This window comes from Mesocricetus auratus, unplaced genomic scaffold, assembly GCF_017639785.1.
Source record: "Mesocricetus auratus isolate SY011 unplaced genomic scaffold, BCM_Maur_2.0 Super-Scaffold_100023, whole genome shotgun sequence".
Taxonomy (NCBI): domain Eukaryota; kingdom Metazoa; phylum Chordata; class Mammalia; order Rodentia; family Cricetidae; genus Mesocricetus; species Mesocricetus auratus.
In genome coordinates, this window is record NW_024429204.1 from 25,755,082 (window position 1) to 25,762,275 (window position 7,194).

The 7,194-nt window shown below is 42.3% G+C and overlaps 1 protein-coding gene across 1 annotated transcript in view; it reads right to left on the bottom strand.

The window, feature by feature from the left end:
* Positions 1-4,823, bottom strand: part of LOC101830800 (gasdermin-C-like) — a 31,026-nt gene extending 26,203 nt beyond the window's left edge. Inside the window, exon 1 of the mRNA XM_040730451.1 lies at positions 4,687-4,823. The gene's annotated coding sequence lies outside the window, so the exon portion shown is untranslated. The remainder of the gene's footprint in view (positions 1-4,686) is intronic.
* Between the last annotated feature and the right edge of the window lie 2,371 nt (positions 4,824-7,194).

Below are 7,194 nucleotides of genomic sequence, written 5' to 3' on the forward strand. Positions count from 1 at the left end.
AACTGAAGAGGGGATAGAGAAAATATGGTACATTTACACAATGGAGTACTATTCAGCACGAAAAAAACAGTGGAATCTTGAAATTTTCAGGCAAATGGATGGCACTAGAAGAAACCATCCTGAGTGAGGTAACCCAGTCACAAAAAGAGAAATATGGTATGCCCTCACTGGTTTATGGATTTTAGACATGAATCAGGGGAGTGCCAGGATAGAATCCCATTGCCAGAGAGTCTGGGAAACAGAACCTTCATCCCAGCGACTGATGAAAGCAGAGGCAGATACCCACAGACGAACACTTGTACTGAACTCCTGGAATCCAGTGACAGAAAGAGAGAACTGATGGGCAAAGGAGGTAAGAGTGGGCTGGTTTAACCCACAGAAACAGTTGACCTGAACAAGGGGAAGCTCTTGAACCCAGATTGATGGCTGTGTGGAAAGCATGGAGACTGACCCAGACCCCCTGAATGTGGGTGTCAGTAAGGAGGCCTAGGTAATCTATGGGGTCTTGGGTAGTATTTATCCCTGGCATACAAATCATACAAATAGACTTTGAGTGCCCATGCCACAATATGGGAGGCTCTCTCAGCCTGGACTCTTGGGGAGGGCCTAGACCCTGCCCTGGATGACATGACAGTCTCTGGAGATCCACCATGGAGGGCCTCACGTCCCTGGGGATCAGGGTGCAGATTGGATGGGGGACTGGGGAAGGGTCCGGTGGGGAGGGATGAGGAGGTGGAGAGGGAGATGGAGCTGTGATTGACATGTTAAACAAGCTTGTTTCTAGCTTAAATTTTTGAAAAGGAAGAAAAAAAGAGTTTGGCAATTCCCCTTCTATTTCTGTTGTGTGGAACACTTTGAGGAATGTTGGTGTTAAGTGTTCTTTGAATTTCTGGTAGAATTCTGCACTGAAACCAGCTGGCCCTAGGCTTTTTTTGATTTGGGGTTATAGGTCTATTTAAACAATTTATCTGTTCTTGATTTAATTTTTTAAGTGATATCTATCCAGAAAATTGTCCATTTTCTTTACATTTTAAAATTTTATGGTGTACAAGTTTTCAAAGTATGACCTGATGATTCTCTGGATTTCCTCAGTGTCTGTTGTTATGAGCCCTTTTCATTTCTGATTTTGTTAATTTTCATTCTCTCTGCCTTTTTGTTAGTTTGGATAAACGTTTGTCTATCTTGTTGATTTTCTCCAAGAACCAACTCTTTGTTACATTGATTCTTTGTATTGTTTTCCTAGTTTCTACTTTATTGATTTCAGCCCTCAATTTGATTATTTGCTGGCATCTACTCCTCCAGGGTGTGTTTGCTTCTTTGTGTTCTAAAGCTTTTAGTTGTGCTGTTAATTCTCTGTTGTGACTATTCCCCCTTTTTTTCTTGTGGCTGTTGGTAAAATGCCTTTATATGTTACTTGGCCTTTTTCCTTAGCTGCTCTTAATATTCGTTCTTTATTCTGTATGTTTGAGGTTTTGATTATTATGTGGTGAGGGGACTTTTTGTGCTCCACTCTATTTGGTGTTCTGTAAGCTTCTTAGACTTTCATTGGCATGTCTTTCTTTAGGCTGGGAAAGTTTTCTTCTATGATTTTGTTGTATATGTTTTCTGAATCTTTGGGGTGAGTTTCTTAACCTTCATCTATGCCTATTATTCCTAGGTTTGGTGTTTTCATGGTGTTCCTTATTTCCTGGATATTTTGTGTTAGGGATTTGTTGAACTTAGGATTTCCTTTGGTGGATGAATCTGTTTCTCCTAGTGTATCTTCAACATCTGAGATTCTCGATTCTCTCTTCCATCTCTTGTATTCTGTTAGTTATGCTTGCATGTATAGTTCCTGATCATTTACCCAACTTTTCTAATTCCAGCATTGCCTCAGACTGTGTGTGTGTGTGTGTGTGTGTGTGTGTTTTATTGTCTCTATTTAAGCTTTCAAACCTTGCACTACTTAAATTATTTCTTGCAATTTTTGTTTTGTTTTTTCCTCCATTTCTTGAATTATTTGGTTTTTTCTCCCATATCTTTAAGGGATTTTCTCTTTACCTCTTTGAGGGTCTCTATCAACTTCATAAAGTTGTTTTTAGGGTCATTCTCTTCTGCTTCATCTGTGTTGGGATGTTCAGGTCTTGCTGGTGTGGAGTCTCTAGACTCCGGCGGTGTCATATTGATCTTTCTGTTGTTGACTGTATTCTTATACTGTCATCTTCCCATCCCTTCTTCCAGTCGGTACTGGTGGAATCTCTCCCTTTCCTGGTGCACACGGGACCAAGGTTGTCTTCTGGTGGGTGCAAGCAGGTCCAATACTCTGATGGGTCTCTTCTTTCCATGGGTGGAGTCATGACTAGTACCATGATGTTGGCAGACTCTGGATGGACTGCTTCACTGGGACTGTGTTCCCCAGGGTACAGTCCCCAGAACTCAGGAGTCTCTGAGCAGGGCACCTGAAGGCAGGCTGGAAACAGGCCCATGCTTTTCTCCTCCCATGAGTGGAGGCAGGAATAGGATGCTGGTAGCCTCTGGATAGCCTGTTCCACTGGGACAGGTTAACCCATGGGCAGTCCCAGGCCTCAGGAGGCTCCCAGCCAATTTATAGAATACTTGATATGACATTGTATTAGTATGTTGTGTAGACTGTCTGATACAAACAACTTAATGTAGGAGAGATTTATTCCGACACAGGGTTTCAATAGGCTCGGTCTACAGTTGTTTTAGCCCCTGCATTGTGACTGAACATCACAGTGACAGGAAAATATGGAAGAGACAATGAATGACTTCTTGACAAGCAAGAAGCAAAGAAACATACAAAGAAGAGACATGTAGTCTCAAGTTCAAGTCCCCACTGTCGTATTTCCTCTGGGTATGCCCTCCATACTGGAGTTTCTCAGGACTCCCAAAAGTATGACAGTAGGAAGACCTTAAACACTGAGCATATCCTGGGGGCATGGAGCATTTCACATTCAAAACATGGTAGTGGACAAACTACATACATAGCTGTTGCAGAATACCAGAATACCGGCACACACAAGAGAGTCTGGACATGTTCTACTCAGATGCAAAGCTTCTGAATATTTTCTTTTTAAAATATTTACTTTTCATTCTTATTTAATGTCTGTGTGTGTGTGTGTGTGTGTGTGTGTGTGTGTGTGCCCCATATGGGTGTCCATGGAGGCCAATGGAGGGTGCCAGATCCGCTAGAACATGAGTTACAGGTGGTTGTAAGCCACCCACTTTTGATGCTAGAAACTAAACTGGAGTCATTTGGAAGAACATCAAACACTCTTAACTGTTGAACTCCATCTCCAGCACCTAAATATCCTTTTTACATATGTATATGTATCCATGTGATATGTGTGCATATATGTATGAACGCATGCTTGGATGTGTAGAGGTGCACATTTGCATGAATATGCACACACATGTGCATATGAAGGCCTGTGGCTGTCACTGAGTGTCTGTCAATCACTCTCCATCTTCTATATTGAGACAGTCTTTTACTGACACCAGAGCTCCCCATTTCAGCTAGTCTGCTTAGCCAGCATGCACAGATCCCCTAGCTATATCTCCTGCCTGCTGCGATTACAGGTGAGCACCTTGCCCACTGGGTTTTAAGTGGATTCTAAGGTTTAGAAGTCTGACGCTCACACTAACATAGTAAGAGGTATACCATTGTGCCATGTCCCTAATCCCTGTTCTGAATATGATCAGTTATGGTCACTTAATTCCAAAACTGCAGGATCTACTCCTTCATAAGGCCAACTGCACTACCAGTGAGCGAAAGAGAACACAATTGAGGCAAAGAATAACCTAAATAGACTTGTGAAATTGAAAAATTCCTTGGTATAACATTCCCAGAAGCAAAGAATCTGACTTACTTCTGAAGCTAATTCATAGCAATTTTCAAGTAAGAGACGTTCAAACCTGACACTAGGATGATGACTCAAGATTGCTTCAGAATCAAAAAAATTAATGATGCGTTCTTTGTGAGTCATGAGAAAGACAGAAGAGGACAGAGGACTTTGGGATTTCTAGATTTGGCAAGACAATGGAGGTGGCACTGTTTCCCTGAGTGCCATTTCCAAGTGGAGAAAGTAAATAAATTCATGCCTCAGCAACTTGATTTTGACAGCCAGGAACAGATTAAAACAGACAATCATACAAACCATCACACCACCCAGTAGACACTGTTCCAGAGATTAAATGTTTGAGACAATGATGTGCGGTGGAAATAAAAACCTTGGCTGCAGACACGTGTGACTTTGCCTATGTCAACAGGAGTTACAGCACTTTGTAAAAAAAAATGATTAAATAAGAGTAATCTGCTTACATCACTTTCTTTACCGCAAAGAACAAGATACCCTGTGACAAGTAACTGTGTTTCCAATGACGTGACTAAAATAAGACAGAATTGTCGCTAAATGTGCAAAAGTCCTCATGTGACCATTTTTAATTTTGTCTGCAACACCAAACCTGAACAAAGATGAATCAGAGACCCAGCCCCTGCCCTTACACCTGCTTGTGAGCGCCCCACTTATTCTCTCAGGGAGAACCTAAGGAAGGAAAGCTTCCTTCCCTGCAGGTCACATGGCACAGGAACAAACCAGTCAACTCATTTTACAGCCAGCCTGAACGACCATCTCTGACCATGCAGCCTCCTCTCCTTCCTCACCCCCTCATTCCATCAGCACTTACCAGGTTGATGCCGGTTTTCCTCCTCTAGAGAAAGTGCAACTGAATGCAGCTCCTCTCAGTCCTTGGACCTTCTGATTCAAGCACAACTTCTAAAACTCAGACGGGAGGATTGGCTCAGAGAAGGAAGGATTCTTAGGACAGTATGCCGCCCTCTTTCACAAAGAAAACCAGCTGAACAAGTCTGATTCAAGATTGTTGGGAAATGAGGTGGGAACTATTCACCCATCTTCTGGTGCCTGCGCTGGGTGTGACATCTGGCTGCAAGACGGGAGGAGTCCGGATTGTGTCAGTGACTTCACACATTCTATATGACCCAACAACCTGACAAAACGCCACTCCAGGGAGGAAAGGGTTACTTTGAATAAGATGAAGTACAGAACTTAATGTCACAAATGAGTTGTGGACCAAAATATGAAGTCCCTAGAGAAACATCAGATCAAGTGTACATTTTAAATTCTTGAAGCTCACTAAAAATCAAAGGAAATAATTTAAGGGAAGGATTTTTATTAGAAATAGTTTTTAGCACCACCATGATGAAATGATAATGACTCTCACACAGATATCGATAGAAACATAAACCATCGCATTACTTCTAAGTTAGAAGTAGTGCGTACCACAATCACCTAAAGAGTTGATATCCTTGCGCTTTTAATTCCTCATATACAAACATGCCTTAAGAAAATATTCCCAAAAATTATCAACTACTTGGTATAGATATTCATTAGGACATTGTTCAACATACTAAAGAACTTGCTAGGAGTAGTGGCACACAACTTTATTCCCAGCACTTAGAGGCAGCAGGAATTAACTCTATGAGTTTAATGTCACTGGGGTCCACATGATGAGTTCCAGTCCAGCCAGGGTTACATAGCGACACACTATATCCAGTACACAGAAACCCTCACATGAGCCACCACACACTAAAGAATCTAGGGGACCTAAACTATGGACACTCTGAAGATAAGTTTGTATAAATACTATCCCCTTACAATCCACCTTCTAAAATAAATCTAAGAAAGAAATCAGCCATCCAGTCGTAGATGCAATATTGTGGGTTTAACAAGACCTGGAGACATTCATACCTGCTTCTGTTTAGCTGTATCTGAAATCCACCTCACTCTCATAAGAAGGAAGGGGGCTTTACTTCACACTCTTGTAGAACTCACTATCAAGTTAATGAACCACTACAAATAGAAATAGACCAAAAGAAGGGGAAATAGAACAGAAGGCATGAGGTGTCAACATTCCAAAGATTCATGGCACATAAATGCATAGATGAAGAACCCTTGGGAGGCTCAGGCACTGAGGGGGAATGGGAGACTAGGTTCCTTCCTCACCCAGTATGGAAAACCAGAAGTGGCAGGGGGGTTGTATATATGTGAACAGACTCCTCAATTCTCAACCCCTCTCCAATTTTGTACCCAAGAAGCTATCATTGCCCATCTGGGAAGAGGGATTCCAGCGAATTTGGTGAGAATTGTTACAATTCAGACAGGTGGAGAAGGGGGCTCTTTTGGTTTTTTTCATGCCTCTTTCTTGGAGGGGCAGTGTAGCACCCTCATCAGGGGAACCTAGAGCAGTTTCTGGTTTCACAAATTTTAGAGAAGTATTCTGTCAACATGTACATTGGGTGGTATCCTCAATAAAAGAATTTAGTATCTGGGATACAAGACAGGTTAGATGGTTTAAATAGGTTGAAAGTCATGCCTTTTAAATTAGGGCCTAAGAAAGCAGGACTATTCATTAATAGAAGCCAGTAAGCAGTCATACAGCAGAAGGAAAGTGACTAAGGAAGTCCAGGCATTGTGTCAGAAAAAATAAGCAAAAATGATGAGGAAGGGGAGGTCTTTCCTAAATGGCCTCCAACCTGCCCTCTCAGAACATGAAGATGCTGTTGTTGAAGACACCACACACTTCAGACACAGAACTTGGAGGAACCGAGTTGGACCTGACCTGGAAGCTATCTCCTAAGGACCTTCTCTCATGGTACGTGAAGGTGCTGTGCAAGCCCCCAAGGAATAGAAATGACCAATCCAGCCCAGCTGGAAGCCTGCAAACTCCAACAATGATCGTCATGACAAGATATGCTCAAGGGTGCATTAGTGGCTTTCATATCTCTGGGACAGCTAACAATTTTCTAAGGACTTAACTCCTTCTCAATAGTAGGAAATTCATGCATGGTACTCTAAACCTAGCCAACTACCCATGGCTGAAGAAGTTATGGACCTTAAAGAAATCCTACTGCTGCACCACTCCCTAAACCAATTTCATTTCTAACCACACTCTGAATAGTTATCTGTTCTCTCACAATTGACTGTAGTTCCTGTCCCTTCTCAAACAATCTTCTTTCCCAGCACAGAGTGTGGGGTTCTGAATGAGAACCACTCACATGGGTTCATAGGTTTACACACTCAGTCCTCAGTGGATACTGTTGGAAAGATTAGGACTATGGCCATGTTGGGTAGCTGTATCATTTTGGAAGAGGTGGGAAGCTGGGGGTGGGCTTTG